The 23,756-nt window shown below is 39.2% G+C and overlaps 1 protein-coding gene across 2 annotated transcripts in view; it reads left to right on the top strand.

Moving 5' to 3' along the window:
- Positions 1-23,756, top strand: part of GLIS3 (GLIS family zinc finger 3) — a 146,181-nt gene that overhangs the window by 337 nt on the left and 122,088 nt on the right. The window contains exon 1 of one of the 2 annotated variants that reach the window (XM_072358973.1): positions 49-210. The exons of the other annotated variant lie outside the window; for it this stretch is intronic. The gene's annotated coding sequence lies outside the window, so the exon portion shown is untranslated. Of the gene's footprint in view, positions 1-48; positions 211-23,756 lie in introns of those variants that run through there. 2 annotated transcript variants of the gene reach the window in all.

Here is a 23,756-nt window from a genome sequence, read left to right as displayed (position 1 = left end):
GGGGCGGGGCGGGGCGGGGGGCGAGGCGTGGCTGGCCCTGGGCCGGACGTCAGCCGGGCACGGTACTGCGAGGGGCAGCGCTGCGGCCGGGCAGCTCAGCGTCCCTGGCATCATAGCTGCGACATTCACGGCTTTCAGCTGCGCCCTTCTCCCCCGAGACAGCGGGCAGCTTTTGGCCCGGGCTGAAGCTGCTGAAGTTTCAGCTGCGAGGTGTGTGGGCGTTGTGCGGGGGGTGGTGGCCATCTCCTAGGACATCTGCCCGCAGAAGAGCGTGGTAGCGGCAGCAGGACACCGGGGCAGGTGCCTCTGGCCCCGTGGCTGTGCCTCCCACGGGGACGCCGCCGGTGCCGTGTCGGGTCCTGCTTGCACTCGCACCCTCTCCTCTGCTGATGCTGCAGTGTCAGCAATTGAGGCCGCGCTCCTGGAGGGTCCAAAGTCATGATGGGCAGCGCGAGCGGGGCAGCGGCGTGAGTACAAGGCGCAAGAGTCGGGTTTCGCAAAAGCCACAGCGTGTGAAGGTGCTGCAACTGTCAGCAGCACATCGCAAAGCATGCCTTGGATAGGAGCACGCTGCCGCCAGGTTGTGCAGAGTTTCTCCAGCAGCTTCCCGAAGTTTGTAGCTCAGCCTAATGAGAGTAACACCGCTCCTGGAAAGTTCGTGCTCTTGTGCTGCAGCAGCCACTTGCAGTAGTACTGCCTTGCTGCCCTCAGCCCTAGAGGAGAAAAGATTGAGGAGATTCTAGTTACTATCGTAAAGACCTGAGAAAGTTTTCGTAGTGGAGTGGTGAAAGTGCTGAGTCCCAATTGCACGAGGGCATACATCATCCTGTCCCCCTGCTAACGGCTGTCTTTCTGGTGATAGTTGCAGCACTAGCAGTGGCTGTGTTCTGTGTTGTGTTTGTACAGTGCCTTGCACAAAGGCATTCCTTACTGTGACTAATCTTCCCAGGAATTACAGTGATGCAAGCAATAAGTAATTAGTATATTTTATTATGCTAGCTCTGAAAAACTCAGTTATGTTTGGAGGCTGGTCATCTTACAGTGCTGCAGAGAACTTCCTCCGTTTTATTTATTTATTTATTTATTTATTTATTTATTTATTTATTCCTGGCTTATTGATGCTTTATCTAGAAGGCTTTCTGCTACTCTTGGAGAACCAGAAAACCCTCAGGCTGTACATCCATCCCCTTGCTTTCCTCGGCCGACCATCTGCATTAAACAGAAGTGAGGTATCATCAGGGTACTGTGGTTTGGAAATCAACCCCCGGTGGCAGTCCGAAAGTACAGGTGTTGTGAAAAAAACATGAGCTGCCAAAACAATGGATGCTCTGTGGGATACCTGCTATTCTCAGCAGTGCGTGGCTTCTGAGATAGCAGATAGCATGGAAGGTCAGAAAGATTTGTGTAATTTCTGTGAAGGGGAGGCTTATTTGTAGTTTAAGTTTTGAAGCCATATTATCTTTCTTTACTGCAGCTGTCATTCCTAATCTGCATGCTGTCCCAACCTTAATTTCCAGAACTCTGTTTTATTCATTTTTTTTAAAGTTGAAGCTCCTTCCCTTGGGAAGGAAAAGGAAAACCCATCACTGCAGTTGTTTTGATTGTGAGCAATAGCCAGGTGCCTGTGTAGCACCTGTACAGCTATCATCATACCAGTGCTTCATTTGGTGTGCACGTGCTTTTCAGAAAATGAGTTATGAAGTCAGGGGCTGGCACCTCTGCCTGGGCACATGCTTGTCACACACAGCTGCAGGGCACAGCAACAACAGGAGCTTCCAGGGTCCTGTTTCTGCAGGCACAGGACTATAGTGAGGCTGAGATGAGACAGCCTGTCATTGATGCTTTCCCCTGGACTGGTGTTGAGATGGGGCAGGTGTTTGGGGGGGAGACTGATCCTGTTCATGTTGGGCACAGTCCTGCAGCACACAGTCCAGGAGCACTAAGGGAGGTGACCATATCTGCTCCCCATGGTGCATGGCAGCCACTATGGAACTGAAGTAAGGATTCTTCAGTCTTCTTTGTTTTGAGATAGTGCTTGCTACCCGATGCACAGTGCCCATGTCTGATAAATGTCATGATAAATGTCACATGACTGCATATCTCCTGAGCTAGATTCTTTGCATCTTCTTAAACCGCCCTCTGGAGCAGTCTGACTCAGGTCTTACTGGAGTTGAAGGGTTTTTACCTCCTACTTCAGTGGGTGAAGTGGTAAGCCAGCTCTTTCTAAACTGCACTGAACAGCAGGTGGAGTGGCATACTGTGCAGCTGGCATGGGTTTGTAAATTCTTTGCTTTTCTTTCTGAAGGGTTACTAATCACATTTTCCAGGGATTCAGTCTGACTTAAAGTTTCACTACATGGTTTTATGAAAGTGGATTTTTAAATCATTGTTGTGGGTTTTGAGCAACTTTGTTGTCATTTTGTTATTGATAGAGGTACAGTCATAAAGCTTTGAGTAATGTCAGCTTAAAAAAAGGAGAGTTCAGAAGCAATCAACCTAATTATGTTTCTTTTGACATCAGCATGAGTAAGACTCATGCACTGCAGTGTCTCATTGATGGAGAGAAATATGTCACTGAAAGGTGGCAAGTGGTTGTGTTTCTTCGGTACAGGAAAATAATTCATCTAGCACAACTGTAATATTCTTTTCTTTGGTATTCTTGTATCATTAATTTATGTATGTTTCAGTCTTATTCAGCATTTCAAAGTGTCATGTAAGTCACTATAACTAGGAGCTATTTATGATGTGAAGGTCAGATAGACTGTTAGAACATAATTAGCATCCTACTGGTTTTCAGTTTGTTACATATGCTTTAATGCACCTCTAGGTATATCCAGTGTTTTGGTTTGAATCAGTTTGGCCCTGCTGGCTTTCATATGAGAATAGCATTTTAATGGAAGCTAGTACTGAACAAATGAAATCAATGAAAGGGCATTTGTGACCAAATAAATAATACTAAGATTACTGCAAAATAATCATTTTAAAAGATGGGGAAAGTAACTCTCTCCAAGATGTCTTAATATTTTGTTTGCACATTAAAGAAATGTTATACTTCTTCATTACAGAATCAGGAAAATGAAAGTTAATTCTAGAGAAATAACTTGTTTCTGCTTTCATCAAAATGAACAAGAGTTGTATTGAGGGCACTTGCTGACCAAATGGTTCAAAATACATCTTACTGGCTTGAGGGAAGAAATTACAGGCCCAGATGCCTTTTCTCCAAATGCGGAAAAATAGCAGTAGACAATGACAAAAGCGAGGCAAAGACAGCACAGAACTGTATTCATCGTTGTGAAATAAAGTCCAGCAGGGAGACCAACCAGCTTTGACCTGGATTTTACCCGAGCTGGCAGGTCTGTGTAAACTGTGCGTAGTTTTGTTGATAAAACTAAAGGCACTTATTCTAAGTAAAGCTGATGCATTTGCCATGTATTTCTTTGATTATATTAGTACTTTTTGCAGACAAGGATTATTGACAAGAATGCTCTTCGTTTGTAGCCAATATATAGGGCCATGCTATATTGCCTTGCCAGTGAAACAGCTGCCTTTATGTGTCCTTTTCGAAGGAGCTAATCACCTGTGTTATGGCAAGGTACATTCTGCTTTTAAAACAAACTGAGAATTTCAGAACATTCAGATCTGCCTGTCCTTAGTTGAATTGAAAAGAGTGATTTGCGCTCCAGCTAGGCATAACAGTTAATAATACTGCATTTAATTTGTATACATGAGTTTTATTCCTGTGATACACAAATATAACAAGGAAAGATAATATTTAGAATACATATTTTGTAACCATTTCAGTGTCAATAGGGTATCTCTTCTTAAAAATGTCAGTCAGGGTGTTGCTTTTGCCTTTGAATGTAATATGCATACATCTTTCATTGTCAATGAGTTTAATGTGTAGTGTATTTTGTGTGAGTATCTGTGCATGTTTATCTACCTCTACAATCACTTAGATGACTTTTACTCTATTCTGGAGATGTGCTATGAATGGAGTTTTGCAAAAGGCATGTTTGGTGTTATGTTTTTTTGTTTGGTTGGTTGGTTGGGTTTTTTGGTTGGGTTTTTTGTTTGTTTTGTTTTGACAGTTCATATAGAAAACTGGAACACTGTAGGAAATCAAGAGTTTAACATGAATACACTGATCATAACTTTACTGGCTTCAGTGTGGGGAACCGTGTGCTGAAGATAAAAGTTACAGCTCAGTGATTTGCTGCAAAGAAGTTGTAATGTTTGGTTCAAACCATAATATATACATGAATGAAAACCATTATTGAAGCTGAACCTCAGTTTTATTCCTATCAACTTAATTTGTGTATCTAAAAAAGTTAACCAGATACTGAATCAATGATTCAACAGACTACTTGAACATGTACTTAATGTTAAACATAGGGACCTAGTGATTAAAGTTGGGCATGTACTATTCAGTTGAGTTAGGGCTGATACTACCCAATCTGTGCGACATCTTAGCCTAGTGATTTACACTGAGGACAACTTTTTTTCTACAAATCTTTTTAGGCCAGGAAATTTCTACATCTAGTTGAGGTGTTCTGGAAATGTTCAGATGTTTTACGAAGAGACACAGATCATAGTGAAATGTTGGTGGTAGGTGGATGGTTGGACTAGATCTTGGAGATCTTTTCCAACCTTGCTGATTATATGATTCTGTGATTCTATGATTCTTTGATGCTGTCATTTGTTAAGTCATGGCTGAGGAGATCACTCAAACCCTTTACTAGTTTTCTCTTTTAAGAATGAAGAAACAGGAAAACTAAATAGAAGTGTCTTAGTAGAAAGAGTTGCAAAATTATTGGCATAAATTGGAAGATCATCTTGAAAATCTGCAGCTGAATGATGATGTCTAAGTTAGAGCACATCTGCAGATTTATAATAGCAGTCTGCTTTTGCAGGGACTGCAGTTATGTTTTTGAATACTGCCACGCTGTGCTTGCTGGTTAATGCCCATCAGAATTGGGAGGGCCGGGGACATTTCTATGGTTTTGCTTTTCCCTCTCCATTATCTTGTGTGTACATTCTTTAGAATGTGAATTGTTATCTTTTTCCTTTTTTGTCAACATCTACATAGTGCTGCCCTGCTGTGTTTGCTTTGCAACGCCATTTTAATTAACAGACCAAAGAGGTGACAGGAAAAGGAGAGATAGCCTGTTCATCATAGTGACCACAGTCTATAAGAGAGTCTTTTCAGTTCTGGCTGCATACTTTCACTTGCTTAGCATTCACTTCATTTCATGGCTGGTTTAGCTAATGTGAAGGTATCTGACCTTATTGCAGACTTCAGCTTTTGAAGGGGCAGGTTCTCTTTGTGTTAAAGCTGTGAAGCTGTGAGTCTTTGTTTAGCTTTGTTCTTTCTCCCTGACCATCCCTGTAACACTTTTACTTTGTTGCTTGGAGCCAGTGTTGTCACAGAGCTTTGAGCTCTGGGCAGACCTTGCTTTTGTTTGGTGATATTTACTACAACATCTGTGGGTTTGTTTGTTTGTTTGTTTCTTTTGTATTCTTTTTTTTAAACAGACGTATTTACTTACTGCATTACTTACTGACTTTGGATTGATGTCAGTCATAGCTTTTGTTCTGTACAAATATTCTTGGATTACATCAACAGCTTATAAGTGAACAGGAGATCATTTGGTATGAGGCACCAGACTATGGGTACTCCTCATGTACCTGTGTTGTTCAGTGGACTGGAGATTCCACTTATCAGAGTTCATGCAGAAATGCCCTACCCATCTTCAGGTAGCAGCAGCCCAAGCCCAGCTATTGGAAACATGTTCACCAGTGTACGCTCAAAGATAGCTCTTGGCAGGAGAGGTAGGTCCTCAGAACTGCATCATTAACAGCACAGTTCACCCTCCTGCTCTAAGTCCCAGGAGACAAGTGGTTACAAATAGGAAGCCTTTATTACAAGGTCCAGACCCACAGTCTTTGATGACAAAACAGCAGGAATTTGGAAACATATTTTCTCTATGCACAGGTAATAACATTTCTTCTCCAGTATTTTATACCTAGATGATAACAGTTTTAGTTGATGAAATCCTGTCTCTTCTTTAGCATTCTTTTACTGCATCAGAAGAGATATGGAAAGAGAATATTTTACTATTTTTCACTAAAGTAATTCATTTCTTATTATGGCTAGGAACATTGTAATTTACAGCAGTTGCTCATACACCCTAAGATGTCCTGTGTTTCCTTATAAACAGTATAGTTTTACTTTGCTTTTCTAACATAACTCAACAGATCCGAATAGTCACTTTGTGCTCTGTAGAGACAGAATTTTGTGAGTCCTGTCAGAAATATTCTGTCTTGGATGCATGAACACAGCTTTCCATCCATGACTAACAACTGCTTATTCATGAAAGCAGCAGTGTAGTCATAGTTTGTTAGTGTACTTAGATGAGGAAAGCTGTAGAGCACCTTGGAGCAGGTCTTAACTATAGGTTTGCAATCCAGTTTTTGGAACTACTGTGTATGCTGTAGATGATAATGAAACGTAGCTCTCACAAGATTTGTAGGCTGGTCCTCAGTGGGTAAGTTCTTTTACATCAGAGTTTTACATGTTTATCTGGAATTACTTTCTTGTCTGCTCTTGGGTTGTAAAGAGAACTTTTAGATTTCAGTAATTACTGATTCTGGTCGTACTGGAAATTGAGACGCTACTTTCGAGGAATCAGGATACCTTACTTTGGGAACTTAGTGTAGACAGATGTGAGGATTTCATGGATGGAAAAGAATTAAATATTTTAAAATATCAATAAAAGTTTAATTTTTTCTACAAATGCAGAAGACTGATTTCTTTTTTTATTTCTTTATATATGTGTGTATTGCTTCTCTTGATTTTCCTTCTTCACTTTGTTTGCATTAAAATTCATTAAGTCCATCTATTTAGCATGGCACTCAAAACTGAAACCAGCAGTGTTTCAGAATGAGTTGAAAGTTAACTGCCTGCTTGAGTGTTCTGCTGAGTCAGGCCTATAGTAATGCATATACATACCCATTGGGGGACCTCTGACTGGTGCTTGCTGTGGTGGTGGTGGTGGTGGGTATTCCTCAGAGTATCTGGCTTCAAGTTTCTGCTGTTGGCAGAGAGAAGAAGTGGACTCTTCTCACTGTGAGCTCTGGAGAGACTTCTCTCACCTCGTCTGCAGGTAGAGCTCAGTTCCAAGAGATTTGTTTAAACTCATCATAGCATTGATCTCTGTTTTACATTTCTGAAACAGCCTGAATTAACAGTTGCTCTACCAGCTGTATACTTTGTAGAGATCATCACATGGCAAGGAGAGTATCACCTAATTTATTGTCTTTGGTATTTGGGGGTTTGGGTCTACTCTGTGTAACCACAGTGTAACCATAGAGATTCCAGCAGAAGGGCTGACACTGGGGAAGTTTGTGATTAATACTGCTGTATGAACATTTTTTGCTTGTAATAAATACGTGATTGAAAAGACAAGAGACTGTGACAATTGTAAAACAAATGAGGAAAACTGGGAAAGAGATAAGGAGACAAAGAGGATGAGTGATGACAATGGATACACATACTTGTCTTCCAAAAGCATATTTTGTATTTTTCTTCTGTAGTCATATAATACAGGAGATCTACATAGACCTTAACTGTACCCTGTTGCCCTTCATCAAGTGGATTTTAAAGTATTACACTTATATATGAGAGAATATGTTGTGATTTTATTTTTGAGAATTTATAGAATAGCATAAATTCTATAGAATGCAAAGAAGATACTATGAGCTTCAGATACCATGGACTTCAGGTTCTGTGTTTCCATTGATTGGCATTAATCATAATTATTAACAATACTGCTTACAAAGTTAAAGAAGTATATCCACTATGGAAGAACTAAGATTCCACCTAGCCACATCTAGTTAATTTACTAACACTTTGATTCCTGATATGCTGTATAAGCCTTGTAAATAAGACTATAAACCTAGAAAAACTGTTTATATAACAAATGCCTGTACAGTTTTTTCATATTTTGTCCTTTTCTAGTGGCTGTTACATGGAGGGAATGTCTTCTGAATGGCATTTAATCTGAATAAAAAATAAAGCTTTTTCTCAAGAAGTCAATAGTTTTATAGAAGTTTGCACAATTCAGAAGTATGGGTTCTTTTATAGGTTTTTTGTTGTTGTTTTTGGTTTTTGTTGTTGTTGTTGTTGTTGTTTTAACTTTAAAACATACAGGATAGTAAAAGCAGCAATATACACAACAGACTGACTTATTAGTGGTTTTAGAAAATAGTTCCCTATTCTCTTTCAGTAATGGATAGACAGCACCACAATAGGGAAGAAGGAAATAACAGACTATTTTAGGAAGGATGCCACCTCAAGTCACATTAAGAGAAACTGTTACACTTCTGTGCATGATGAGAATCTAAAGCCTACTCTTCTTTTGTACTATACAGAGACACAAAGCAAATCTCAGCAGACACTGATGTATGTTCCCAAGAAAGTATCTTCACAAAGAAATTTGGTGCAAAATGCAGGCATAATAGTAAAAATAATTGACACAGAATGTGTCTCTAGTGTCTACAGTCTCTAATTTCATTTGATATGTGTATTTGACCACTTTCTATCAATATTCAGTTTCACACTGAACAGATTTGATCAGACTTTGAAAGCAGATCTTTATTGACAGTAGTTGCTCAGGTGGCAGAGTTGGAAAGACATGAGGGAAAAATAAACAGAAAGAGGTGAGAACAGCAGAGGAAGATTGAAGTCCATAAGGTGGTATCACTGGTCATCAGCTTCTCTTTTCAGTGCAGATGTTTTGACAGATATCTTGTACTGAAAAATAATGTAATTTTAAAAATTCGACTTTCCACTGAATGTTCTATTACTATGGTAAATTTTGAAAGAAGTTCTAGTCTTTGAATGGTTAAGATTGCAACTGTAGTGATATCCAGACTACGTTATGTACTTGAAGATGTATTACTCATCTTCTCTAAATAAACATATCTGAACAGTATTTCATCTTAAAAACCTAGTAGCTGTTCCTACTGCTTGTTTTATTCACTCCTCTGTGCAGACAATATTTTTTTTGAATTTGAACTGGATGATATCCAGGCACATCCTGAGGGCTATTGTGACTAACATAGTAATAAAAATCCCTATATTTCAGAAGACATCATGTTTTTTCCAGACAGCCAACGTATTCCACACCTGTACCTGTTCTCTCACTCTATGAATGAGAACATATTTTTCTGAAGTCCATCGAGAGGTATTAAAAACAAACATTCTGGCAGTTTAGGTAGTGGAGGACACCGGGGCTGTTTCCCTCATCATTGTCTAGCTGGGGACAGTGGAGGGTTCTGTCCTTCTGGGGGAGCTGGATTCTTGGTCTGAATCACTGCAATCACACTGATGTGTTTATGGAAGTTCATTTGAAGCTTAAAGCAGCTTTTCCTGTAACGTTAGATAATATATTGTAGTCTTCAAGCAGCTCAAATTTGTCTAGTGGAGATTTTCTGCAGTGATCCCTATTATCCTATGTGGTGCTGTTTGTGGAGCTGGTGTAGCTGCTGCACTTCCAGCTTACAACACAGCAGAGGCGTGCCAGGTGGACATGAGAAGGCTTTTGGTTTTCTTTATTTATGTGTTTGAGGTTTGAACTAGTATATTTTGTAGGAGTTTCTCAAAATTGTGAGCAGCTATCAGTCAAGAGAGCTGTAGCCATCTTCTTGCTTCCCCTGTTGCCTCTAGCAGCAGATCACGCTGCATATGTAGGGAGTCCAAGACTTGGAAGCTGAGCTCACCTTTTGTTCCATCCTGGTTGCCCTACTAAAACTGCTCTACTCAACATGTTAGTATGTGTCTGAGGCTGTATTATAACTAGAAAGATTGTTTGAAGGCAGGAGAGTGGTGAGAGGGAGGGTCTTTTTGCTTTTGGAAGGAACAGCACTTCCAATACTGTTAAGCTGTGTGAGAATTGTTAAGCCTGACTAGGAAGGATCATTTGTCTCCATTGTCCACGAGAGCCTTGTTTCACTTCTGGATGGTAACTACACAGGTCTGTGAAATTTGTTATGTGAGTAAGTGTTAATCAGTAAGCAGCTTGAGCCTCCTTTGAAATCTTTTTTACACACTTATTTTGCTCTGTAGTACTGTTGTTTTTATGTGTCACTTGGCACAGCCTGAAAACAAGTTGTTCATCAGTATTCTGTGCAGTTCTTTACAAAGAAAGCTTGACTAAGGTCTTACTTTCTTTTTAAGCAGTTTTTTTTTTGTTGTTGTTTTTGTTGCTTTTAAATCAATTTTCTGCAGTTTTTAAGCCTGCTTATTGGCAGTGTCTAGGTACAGCAAAGTGATTAAGTGATAATGATCTTAATTGTATCCAGTGTGACAGATTTTCCAGCCTTCAGTGGACATGACATGTTTGAAAAGGAGCATATGACCCATCAAGGCAGGGCAGTCATTAATTATAGCTCTGACAATTGTTGGTAACATCCGTTCTTGATCAAACAGGGAAGGATCTTGATGGATGGGAATGTGGGACTTCCTGAACTTAATTCTGCTATTAGGTCTAGGCATTGGATGAAGAGGTTGTAATCTAGTTCTGCAATCCTAGTTAGATTTGAGGAGGTTTTCTTTGGGTTCTGTTATGCCTTTTACGGCATATACAAAAGGTCTACTTAACATAAAAGTTGGTGGATTCCTGCTGCAAGTCATTCCTCTGGTGTAGTTGTTTCAGGTTAATTTATTCTATTTTTCCATCTGCCATGTTTCAGTCATGTGTCAACTCCTGAAAATAAATGATTTTCAGGAAACTCCTGAAAATTAACAGTAGAAGCAGTAATTAACAGTGACATGGACTGTGTACTTTTAGAGTTTTTAGTTTAAGTGTTCAAAACTTTGTTTAAAAACAAAATATGCAACAACAGCAAAAAAAAATGTAAATACCTAGTGATACCAACATGTATATTGGACGATGTGTTATAAAGGCCTGAGGCAACTTACAAAAATTTCCTGGAGAGTATTAGGCTTGATGCCAGAAAGGATCTACTATACACAGAAACTGTAAAATCCCTCAAGAGTATTAGGCATTTTGCCAATACTTAACAATTTTGCATTAAGAAGTTACTTTAACTTCTCTTATACTCAGCCACTTATTTTTATTCTGTGCCTTGTGGGCTTGGACATTATGTTTTAAAATTGATGCTAGCTATCTAAAATACACTCAAGTGTAGCTCATGCATTATCATTTTCATAGACAAAATATTACTCTTGCAGAATGTGGAAAGCCAGCTGAAGTGATGAGCTGTATTTATTAACAATTTTATGACACCTGTTTTCACCATGACATCTTACTCTTGTCAGTAGCGTCCAAAGAGTTTTGCCAGATGAAAAGCAGCAAGGAAAGCATGTGCAAGTTTTATAAATGATTTAATATATTTCCTTCCTTCCTTCCTTCCTTCCTTCCTTCCTTCCTTCCTTCCTTCCTTCCTTCCTTCCTTCCTTCCTTCCTTCCTTCCTTCCTTCCTTCCTTCCTTCCTTCCTTCCTTCCTTCCTTCCTTCCTTCCTTCCTTCCTTCCTTCCTCCCTTCCTCCCTTCCTCCCTTCCTCCCTTCCTCCCTTCCTCCCTTCCTCCCTTCCTCCCTTCCTCCCTTCCTCCCTTCCTCCCTTCCTCCCTTCCTCCCTTCCTCCCTTCCTCCCTTCCTCCCTTCCTCCCTTCCTCCCTCCCTCCCTCCCTCCCTCCCTCCCTCCCTCCCTCCCTCCCTCCCTCCCTCCCTCCCTCCCTCCCTCCCTTCCTCCCTTCCTCCCTCCCTCCCTTCCTCCCTCCCTTCCTTCTGTCCTTCCTTCCGTCCTTCTTTTTTTCTTATAACCAGGAGTTGGCACTAAAAATGTCCGTATAGAGAGTTTAAAATTTCACCCATGTTTTATAGGGAAAATTTAGAATCAAAATCCATTTGAAATACAGATGTCCTAGAAGTTTTATAACAGAAAATTCTTGAAAGCTTCATTAAGCCCCCTTCTCCCTTGGCATGAAGTAAGGTCTGAATATTTTCACGTGATTGTAAGTATAGCTATGCCTCTGTTTTTTTCAGTAGCAAATATTTTATAAGTTGCTCTTACATCTACACAGTGCCTTGAGATTTGCATCTGAGGTGTCAAATGCAAAATTCATTTCAGGGCTGCATGTGTAACTACAGAGAGAGAAAACAGGATGTTTGTGTCTTTATGTCGAAAAGCAGGGGTTCAGATGGTAGTTCAGTGTATAGTTAACCATAAATATGTGCAAATACTGACTTTTTCAGATGGATTTGGTGAGGGGGTTTTTTGTGTGTTTTTTTTGTTTGTTTTTTGTTTGTTTGTTTGTTTTTTCCCCACAGTACCATAATATTCTTCTTGATCAAGATGCTATTTTTAGCAGTGACATTGTGATCTTCACCATGGTAATATTTCCTTCATGTGGTTCCTTTTGCTACAGTCCTGTTTGATGCTGGTAAACAGGAAGCATATATGCAATCTACTTCTCTCCTACCCCTTGCTCCCAGAAAACAATTAGAAGAGAGTATGCTCTTCTGATCTGTTCTATACGTGATAGACAAGGATTCTCACACAGATGTAAAAAGTGTAATCATGTAATTTTTCTAAGAGTATCTTTGAGATGGTATACTTATGACTGGGGTTTCTACAACTGACTTTGATAATTATTTTTGCCTTCAGGTTCAGTGGAGGTGGGGAAAGTAGTATGATTGTTTTTTTAAAGGTGCATGCTTAAATGTTTGAACTTAGCTTGCACAATAGACTAGCTTAAGATGTATCTGATTTGTTTCTACCTGGATTATAAATGACATTTGCATGTTATTTCTTTGTCTGCATTTCTGTGCCACTTAAATTTCCAGGGCAAATTTCATTTCTGGCCTCTGAGATACTTACAAGCATTGTGTGTAACCTTGTATTTGAATTAATGCAGCAAGCCCTGCATTGTAAATGGTAAGAGGGTAGATCATCTTTTCACAAAATCACAGAACAATTAAGGTTAGACTACTAAATCATGTAGTCCAACTATTGACCCATCACCACTGTACTACTAAACCATATCCCTCAAATCTACATCTGCCCTCTTCTTGAAAACTGCCAGGGATGGTTACTCCACCATAGAATTATAGAATCATAGAATAGCTCAGGTTAGAAAAGACCTTAAAGATCATCAAGTCCAACCACAACCTAACCATACTACCGTAACTAACAACCCTCTGCTAAATCATGTCCCTGAACACCACATCCAAATGATTTTTAAACACATCCAGGGATGTTGACTCAGGCACCTCCCTGGGGAGCCTATTCCAGTGCTTAACAATCCTTTCTGTAAAGAACTTTTTTGTGACATCCAACCTAAACCTCCCCTGGTACAACTTGAGGCCATTTCCCATCTCTCTGGGTAGTCCATTCATATACCTCACCATCCTTTCTGAGAATAATTTTTTTCCTAATATCCAACCTGAACTTACCTGATTCAAAGTAAGGTCATTGCCTCTCATCACTAGTTCCTTGGGAGAAGCCAATGCCCATATTGCTATGAACTCCTTTCAGATGGATCCTTCTTTCAGGTAGTTGTAAAGAGCTGAAAGATCTGACATGAGCCTCCTCTTCTCCAGACTAAATAATTTCAGTTCTCTCAGCTACTCCTTGTAAGACTTTTAAGTGTTCCCCATGGGTCACTACAGAGGCCAGCCCTATTTAATACCTTTATTGATGAACTAAGCAAATCTGAATGTAACTTCACCAAGTTGGGAGGAAGTGGTGATCTGCCTTGGGATAGGAAAGTCCGTCACAGGGATCTGGACAGGCTGGATAGCTAAGCTATCCAATCAATAGAATGAAATTCAACAAGACAAAGTGCCAGGTCCTGCTCTTTGGCCACAACAACTCCAAGCAGCACTACAGCCTTGGAGCAGAGTGTGATTTTTTAGTCTGGAGAAGAAGAGGCTCATGGGAGACCTTATCTAAAAGGAGGTTGTAGTGAGGTGGGTATTAGCCTCTTCTCCCACGTTCCTAGCAATAGGGCTAGAGGGAGTGGCCTCAAGTTGGACTAGGGAACATTCAAGTTGGATTTAGGAAAGAATTTCTTCTCTGAAAGAGTGGTTGTGTGCTGAAATAGGCTACCAAGAGAGCTTGTAGAGTCACTGTGGAGGAGTTCAAGAAACATGCAGGTATGATACTAATGGAAATGGTTTAGTGGGAAAATATTGGTGGTAGGTGGACAGTTGGACTGGATGATCCTTGAAGTCTTTTCTAGCTTTTACAATTCTATGATCCTGTGATTAAGTGAGAACTTCACATTCTCATCAGAATGCCAAAATTTTATTCTGGTCTCTGCTGCTGAACCTTCTTGGTCCATGATATGTCATTTTAGCTCCACATACCCCCTGTTTTCGTTTTGCCCCCTTGTCATTCTTCTCTGGATTCATGGCGTAGGGTGTGGGTGCTCAGTGACAGACAGGATCCAACTGAGACATGTATTCAGACAGCATTCTCAGTTTGCAGCCCTAAGCAGTTGAAATAGAACTTGCTCTAGTGATAAAAATCTCAGTTTGATGGTGTTGTTTATGGTCAGTTCTTCAGATCCAGCGCAGTTGATAAAGTCAGTGTTTTAAGCTGCTTTTCCCAGAGACTGGAATAAAAGTCATCACGTTGTCCCATAATTTCAGAGGCACGTATTGGTGCTATGGCAGTAGAGGCTGAACCTTCCCACCAACATTTGGTTACATTTTGCTGCCTTACGACAGATGGCAACAGAGGTAGAAGTAGTAATTGAACAGTTAAAGCATTAGCTACTGCTTCTCTTATTTCACAAATAATAACACAGAATTGCAGGGATTGGAATGGACCTAAAGAGATTGAGCTAGCACCCCTCCTAAAGCATGTTTCTCCACAAGAAGTCACTCAGGTAGGCATCCTGACAGGTCTTGATTATCTCCATCGAAGGAGACTGAATATCTCCATTGAAGGAGACTCCACAACCTCTCTGGGCAGCCTCTTCCAGTGCTTTGTCACCTTTACCATAAAGAAGTTCTTCCACATCTTAGTTATGGAACTTTCTGTGTACAAGTTTTAGGCCATTCTTCCTTGTCCTATTGCTACACATCACCAAGAAGAGTCAGACCTCATCCATTTGCTTTTCACCTCCCATTAGATATTTGTAAACATTAATTAGATCCCTCCTCATTCTTTTCTCCAGGCTGAACAGCCTTCTGAGCTCTGCCAGTCAGACATTTCTCAAGCCAGTTCTCTGTCTACTTATCTATCCCACACTTTCTAAGTTTCATAGCAAGGATGCTGTGGGAGATTGTATCAAATGCTTCTCTGAAGTAAAGGTAGACAGCATCCCCTTCTCCTTTCCCCCCCAGTCTACACAGCTGGTCCTGACATCTTAGAAGGCTACCATGACGGTTAAGCATGTTTTCCCCTTGATGAATCCCTGTTGACTATTCCTGATAAAATTTTTCAATTGCTTGGAGAGGGTACTCAGAACAAATTGTTCCATCACTTTTTCAGAGACTGGCCTGTAGTTTTTTGGATCCTCCGTCTTGCTCTCTTTGAAGACTAGATTGTCACTGTCAATTCTCCAGCCTTCAGGCACCTCTCCTGTTCTCCAAGACCTTTTGAAGATGACAGAGCGTGTTTCACCAGTCACCTGTGCTAGTTCTCTCAGCACTCATGGGTGCATTCCACTGGGGCCCATGGAATTGTGTGCATTGATTTTGGCCAGATCCTCCTTGATGAATGGGAAGTCCTCTTTCTCCATGCTCACTTTCTTACCTCCAGGGTCTGTGATTCCTGAGGGCTAATGTTAGCATTAAAGAACAAAGAAGGCATTTAGAATCTCCACTTTCTCAGCATCCCCTGTTACCAAGGCACCTATGTCGTTTAGTAGGGGACCCATATTTTCCCTATTTTTCCTTTTACTGTTGACATACTTAAAAAAAACTTTTTTCTTATCCTTTACCTCCTTTGCCCAAGAGGGCCTTAATCTTCCTTGTTGCATCCACACGGACCCTGGCAATATTCCTGTATTTTTCCCAGGTGGACACGCCCCTTTTCCACATTTTGTGGACCTCCTTTCCTTTTAGTTTATCCACAGGTTCCTTGCTCATCCATACAAGGCCTCTAATCTGGTCTAATTTTGAAATTATTTTTACATTATGGATGTGCATCGTTCAGATTTAAAGGAATGAGTGACAGCACTGCTATAGGTTCCCTCCAACAGGATATTTTAAGTGTTATGCATTGTTGCAGTTGATTATCCTACTTGTAGTTTATCAGGGCTGTACATCATGGATGTCCAGCCTTTTGATTTGTCTGGTCTGCATCGAGTGAAGAGGAATTGTGTCAGGCTGTGTATAAAATATATAATACTGTTAATGTATATAAGTAACAAATCTAATTTTTTAATATATATATATTTTAGTAGAATATAAGAATAAAGCGACAACAACAAAAAAATAAAACGCGATGTTTCACCTTGTTTTTGTGAAACATTGTATCAGTCTGGTTCAATGGAAGGAACTGCATTTCTTAGTGAGTTCTCAAGGTTTTCCTCAGAAATTTTTAAAGAAATTTTACTCTTCCTGTACTTCATACTTAAAAATACTTGTTCATGAATGTTATGTAGCGCCAAAAAAGCAGTGACACGAATAAGGCATGATTGTGAAGTGAGGGATATTTTTCTCTGTGAGATAGGCTTTATAAAAGTCCAGTTAAGAGACATGATATGATTGCAGTTCTGTACATTCTGTTTGAAAATTTGCAGGTTATGTGTTTATGTTAACTAAAAATGAAGTTGCAAATATACCCCCAAAATGATGATTTTTTTTTTCATCTTGAAGACTGTTGTCAGATTTATCAAATTGGAAAGAGGGGCTGCATATCTTTGCTGTTCACAGGACTTTATTTAGACAGTGTATCAAGATGAATAAAATTATTTGTCATAACTTGAGCTTATCATGATTAAGTTTGATTTTGAACACTGTTATGGTTTGAAGCATAGCACACATTAGTTGATTTTCATCTTGAAGACACTTGTTTAACTCTTGAATGAGCAGTCAAATCCACCAAAAGTGCTAAATCTGTGAGAAGTTTTTCATCTTTATGTTCTGACACAGATTTTCCTCTTGATTCCATAAATGACCTGATTTCATTCATGAGGTCTTTTTAGCATTTTGCCCTAACTTAGCCACCTTACTTCAGAAATGTAAATTATGTCCCCATAATCAACATCTATACTTTTAAGGAATTCCTGGAATTGATAGTGGTTCTGTTCATTTTACCTTATGAAATTCACAGCTTTTGCATGACATTATCCATTTTTAAAGCTTTTGCACAGAAATTTCATCATGTGCAATGTGGTGGTATTTCATCAAATGTGAGCTGCTTGAAGCAATTGAGTTGTCTTCTATTAATTCTATGAATCATTCTGTTTTACCAACCCTTGCCATGATGCCATCAATAGTGGTACCAGATACATTGACAAAGGTTAAAGAAAAACACATTAGTGTAGTTTTTACTACTTTATACAAATAAAGAGATATAGTTATGTCTTTTAATGGCACACACACATACACACACACACACAAAAAGCGCCATTTCTTCTGTAATGTTATATTTGTAATCACTATCTCCAATGAAAGTGACAAGGTAGGCCACATCTGTAGCATCAGTACTTTCACCTATCACCAAAGCACAAAATTCAAAATCAGCAGCTTTCCTCACCTAACTTCTTCTGACAGATTTTCCCATTTCTTCAGTTCTTCTGGCTATTGTCTGGTGAGTCAAATGGATTTTCAAAAGATTCTTTTTTTTTTTTTTTTTCTTAACAGGACAAATAATATCTGCAGTGCTTCCCATGTATTGCTTAATAATGTAACAATGTTTTGCTTTTTTGCAATCAAATTTGCTAGCACATGATGAGCTCTTATGAGTCCTTTTGAATCACAACGTTAAAAAAAAAATTAAAAAAATTGAGGTGACACACTTTTTCTGATTCCACCATTTTGTCTTTACAAAACATTTCCTGAAATGCATCAAATTTGGCAGCATGTTTTGGCATATGAAGTCTTTTCAGGTTACGGTCTTTGAAAACTGACACCGTTTCTTTACAAATTAAGCATAGAGCCATATTATTTAACACAACACGAAAGTGCTCATCTGTTCATCTTTCACTGAACACTCTTCCTTCATCCAAGATTTTTCTTTTCTTGAGTTCTCTTTTCTTGTGAGACAGCACAGGCTGGCTGGAATAGTATTATTGGCAATCATTGCACTTTACTCTTCGTATAATTGCACATAATATGTAGTACTTTGTACTAGCAGGTTCTGATGCGACTGAGGATGTATGGCAGTTGCAAGGGGTGGAGTTAGCAGTATACTGCACCCTACCCATCTCCTGTTTTTAGCTGAAACAATCTTAATAGCCCACCCATGCTGCATTGTTTCAGAGTGTCAAGTATGCACCCGGGTTGGACTGAGCACTCAGTGGCATGGAGCAGCCACCATGATGATGAAGGGTAGAGGGCAGCCACAGGATGGTCTGTGCTGTGCTGCAGGTTGGACACACCTTCTGTACTTTTTTATACATGACATTTCTAGAGATTGACCTTCAGGAGAAATTAGACTGATTCATCGGTTACCGAAACACTTTTGAAATAATGAAAATTGTTTGCTTCTTTGATTGGTCACTTGGACTTGCCACAGGGCTCTGAGTATCCCCAACAAGGTTTCAGGACTTCATCTCCATGCGATGTGTGACTCACTTCCCTGGTTGTTAATAACTGTTAATGTCAATTGACAGAGAACTCTGGCTGGCCATTATAACATAGATATTCTGGAACTTAAGGTAAGTTTCTTAAATAAGCCATTTTAAAAAATCAGGACAATGGCTGGAGTTAGCTGACTAAAAAGAAGAGAGAGCAAAAAGAGCAATCAAAATGTGCATACATAACTCCCACAAGGTTTCTCATGGACTTCTTGCTTGCAACAAGTGCAGGAGCTTGTGTGCCTGCTGACCAGTCCTTTTCAGTCCTTTTCAGTCTTTGTCTCAGTCTGTCTTATTCCAAGATTGGAAAGGCTCTGGGGTGAAAAGAAATTTATCATGAATGGCTTGGAAATGTTAAAAACCAAGTGGTTTGAACATAGAAGGTTTAAAAAATAATAAAAATTTTAAAAAGGAGATCCCCGTGTATCATTTAGTCATTTTTCCTTGAACATACTCTTACTATCAGGCACTTGAGGAATCCCAGAATAATTTTTAATATTTGCCTGGCTTAATGACTCATGCTTTATTCAAACACCAGTATAGCTTGACAGATGGTCGCCAACTTTGCAGACATTATCAATGTTAAGTTTACTTTGGCAACGAAGTATAGTTTAATTGTATAAAACACATTGTAATATTCTCATTCAATCCTACTCAAGTGTTCTCAAGGGTTTGTTTCAAAGGGTAAGTCAAGAGTTCAGCAGCAGCATATTTGATCTAGATTGGATTTACATTTATTACATGTTACTGTTTGAATATCTGTTTATAAATCTGCATTTGGCTTTCAAAATCCAGCTAACTATACTATGTAGTTGGTCTGTCATTAATCAGCACTCTCAAATTGAATGTTTGGGTTTTGTTTTTTTTTTTTGTTTGTTTGTTTTGTTGTTTGTTTTTTTTTTTTAATCTACTGACCCAGCATGACTGTCATTTAATCAGTGAACTGTATCTTCTAAGCAGTCCATACTGTTTATTTCTGACTGTTGTGATGCTTTTGATGATAAATGAGGACTTCTTATCCAGTTGTTTAGGCATTTAACTGTAAGTTGAGTTGTTTTTTGAAGAAAGAGAGGTGTATAAAATATCTTTTGTAATTTAAAATAATTGCTTTTAATGTTGGGACCTCAAGGCCCGCTGGAAGATTACTTTTGTTATCCTGTGCATACCTCCACTCTGACTCTTGAGTAGGAGGAAGATTAATGCTGCTGCCTGCTTCTTCTTCACCTATCCTGGAGCTGTGAGGTTTTTGTGTTTTTTTTTTTTCTACCTATCTATACCAAGACTTGCTAGCTGTCCTTCATCATCTAAATTACATTTCAATTTTGGCTTCTTACGTCAATGGGAGCTTTTGCATCTTGCAGATATTTTCTCATCTGATTTTGTCACTGATGCCAAATCTGGTTACTCTTCCAATTTCCATATGAAAACCATTTGCTTTTGAACATATAATTTGTGCTCATAAGGGGATGTGAGAATTTCCACCCTGAGCCATGAGTGTATCTCATAGAAAATAATAGGATTCATGTGATGGGAATATTGTTTCTTGCAACCTGATTGGTTCCAGTGAAATTAGTTGCTATTTAACCACATTTGTTTGGATCTAAATGTGAGATAAGGAGCAAACCAGTCGATATGAAAGACTTTTTTATCACAGGATATATTGTAGAAATGCAGGAGAGGTAATGAGTGTAAAGAAACCACTTTTACACAAATATGCCTACTCATATCTTTTCTTTCATCTGTGGTCAGTATTCCCAGCTCTGTGAAATGCTCAATTTTTGAAGTTTGTCTGTTATTTGGAATGGTGATGAGCAGCATTTGCTTCATAAAATTGTTCTGTGTAACTAACAGTCAAACTGCTAACTTTGCCTGGAATTCTGTGTAGGTCCAATACCACTGATTCTTTACAATTTTTTTTTTCCTATGGTTGTTTTTAATTCTTTACTCACATAATAAAAATAATTTTCTATCTAAATATGGAAGTGGGCAAGGGCATTGAAACTTTCAGCGATCACATGGCACGTTATGTGTAGGAATTAATTAGGGTCTCTTACTGGAATGCTAAGCTTACCAGTAGTTTGAAAGGTGGAACAGCTTTTTATCTGCTCCAGTAAATACATAAAAAACAAATTAAATAAAACAGATGATGGGTTTCATTAGCAACTGGAAAACATTTTACCCATCCCCATATCACACAGCTCCTTCACTAATGATTAACAAGAGCTACCTTTCTCCACCAGTTAGGAGGGTGGAGAAGTCCTGTTGTCCCTAGCATGACAGTTCTGCCTACTTTCTATTCATGTCTACTCTGTCACAAAGCCATTCTAGAAGCCAGCGCACTTGTGCACACTATGCTTTGGAGCTTCATCCTGTGCCTCAGATAACCCTGTCCTCTCCTCTTAAATCTCTGCAATTGTCATACCTTCCTGCTGCTCAGCAGGAAATTGCGTTTTATTTCAGTGTTGATTTATAAATAGAAATGAGAGATCTGTTGTAGTACAAGAAAAAGGGCATTCGAATGCTTGATTAGAATTACTCTCTGAATTACCCCGCTTTTGTAACGTTGTACATGAAATGCTGGATGTGGATTCGCTGAAAATGGTCAAAAAATCAGTTTAAAAATTTCCTTCTACAGTTCTTTTTTTATCTGTTTTGGGCGGTTCTATTCTGAGAAAAACACGAATTCTTGATTTCTGGGGAGATAAGAAAATGTATAACTGTTAAACCAGAAAGAATCAATGGGCTTTTGGATTTAGAAAAAAACTTGGCAAAACAAGAAAAAATAATCATGAGCAGATTCTTTCCACATTATTGCTTTTGTCATGAATTCCTTCATCTTATACGAACCTATAAGTTCATCAGTTGTCAATGTGAGCGATTTGAACAGTTCTTTAACTTCAGATCATTAAAACAAGTCTTTTAAATTGCATGTCTGAGTCCTATGTGAGGAGTTCATTAAAATCAGAGAATAATGATAGAAATCTCCTTTTTTCCATTGCAATAACCCAACAAGTTATAGCTAAACTAAGGTTTCTTTCTTTTAAAATATTGACAGAGAAATAATTGGTAATGGTAATGACAACTTCAGACTTTATCACTGCCTGATTATCAATTGTTAATTAAAGAACTGGCAGAGTTAAAGATATATGGGTTGCTGGGTTTTTTGCCCTGTATGCATGAAACATGGTTACCAGTCATAGAAAGCAGTATGGTTTAGTTTCCCATACATTCTTAGGTATGGATGTCTAGTATATTCTATTCTTGGTTGGTACTCATGTAAAGTCACAGACTGGTTTGACCTCAAAGAGATCTTTAAGATCACTGAGTTCCAACCCCCTTATAGGCAGGAATACCTCCCACTGGACCAGGTTGCTCATAGCTCCATCCAACCTGGCCTTGAATGCTTGCGGGGGGAGGGCATCCACAGCCTCACTGAACAACCTGCTCTTGTTTTATCTAAAGTTAAACAAATTCTGAGCATAGAAGATACTTGTTCTGCCTTGTTAGGATTCTGTTGTACTTATTATTGTGTAATGAAATTAAAACAAAAACCCGATAACTTTTTTTCACAGAAAACTTCATAAAAAATTTGTTCTTGTTAACATAAGGCAATGAATAGGCTAAAACTGTCTGGTACTTATTTTGGATCAGATGTCATAGGGACCGTGGAACAGCTAACTGTCTACACATAGAAACAAAAACTTACAGCCTGACAGTTTCTTTAAAAAGATATTGTTATTTGTCATTGCAGAAAATGATGAGGCTTTCTATATTTCAGCAACTAACTTTTGTGAGGAGAAATTACAAAAGGATTTAACCACCTTGTGTTTGTTGACAAATTTAGAATATCCCTGTTATTAAGCTATTTGAAGCTGCTACATACAGCCTCAGGATAGATGCTTCCTGCCTGTTCATTTGGGAGACTAAGAAGGAATTACCTTGGAGGTTGGACAGGTCAGTCTCAATGGTTAGGTTTCTTTTCTAATCCCAAGGACAGTCAGGAAGAATATCTAGTTGGCATACATATCTGGCAGAATTCTGCTGCAAGGTGAATGGAGTAACCATTTTTATGCATGCTTACTTTGGGAAAGCATAAAAGAACAACACCAAAAGGACTTAAACTTGCATATAGTTTTAGGACCCTTAGATAAATAATAGTAAGCCTAAGATATTGCTGCATCATTTTGGCCAGCACAAAAGGACTAAAAGCAAGGACTAAAATACTGATATTTTGGGCCCTCTCCACAGGAAAGATAGAGGCCCTCAAGCATGTGCAGAGAAGGGAAGGTGAAAAATATCTGAAACACAAGTCTTATGGGGAACAGCTGAGGAAACAGGGATTGTTTAGTCTGATGAAGAGAGGGCTCAGGGGACATCTCATTGTTCTCAACAATGACCAGAGAAAGGAGTTTGTAACAAGGTGGGGTTTGGCCTATTCTGCCAGATAACATTGATAGGACATTAGGTAATGGCCTTGAGTTGTACCATGGGAGATTCAAGTTGTATGTTAGGATAAACTTCCACTCAGAGTGATGAGGCTCTGGAACAGGCTGCTCAGAGAGGTGGAGGAGTCACCATTCCTGGAGGTTTTCAAAAACAGTAAAGATGTGGCACTGAGAGACAAGGTTAGTGGGTATGGTGGTGATGGGCTGATTGTTGAATTTAGTGACCTCAGAGGTCTTTTCCAACCTTAATGATTCTGTGATTCATTGCAGGGTCTTTGAGCAGTTGTTCTAAGTTTTCTTACTTGCTGGCTTACACTTGGCTCTCTGGAAATTGTATGGGATAGGTTGTCAGCCTATCTCCATATCCTTGGTGTGGAGGTGAAGTGCTCCTGGAACAGCCCAGGGAACAGGTTGTGGTTGAGATTCTCCTTAGTCCTAGGGAATGAGCTATTTATTTCAAACATTTTCATCCCACTCTATGTTTGTCTTTCTGAAGAGAGTCACTGCTGTCACTCTGTTTCAGAGAATCT

This window comes from Excalfactoria chinensis, chromosome Z, assembly GCF_039878825.1.
Source record: "Excalfactoria chinensis isolate bCotChi1 chromosome Z, bCotChi1.hap2, whole genome shotgun sequence".
NCBI classification, from domain to species: domain Eukaryota; kingdom Metazoa; phylum Chordata; class Aves; order Galliformes; family Phasianidae; genus Excalfactoria; species Excalfactoria chinensis.
This window is presented reverse-complemented; position numbering and strand designations above follow the sequence as displayed.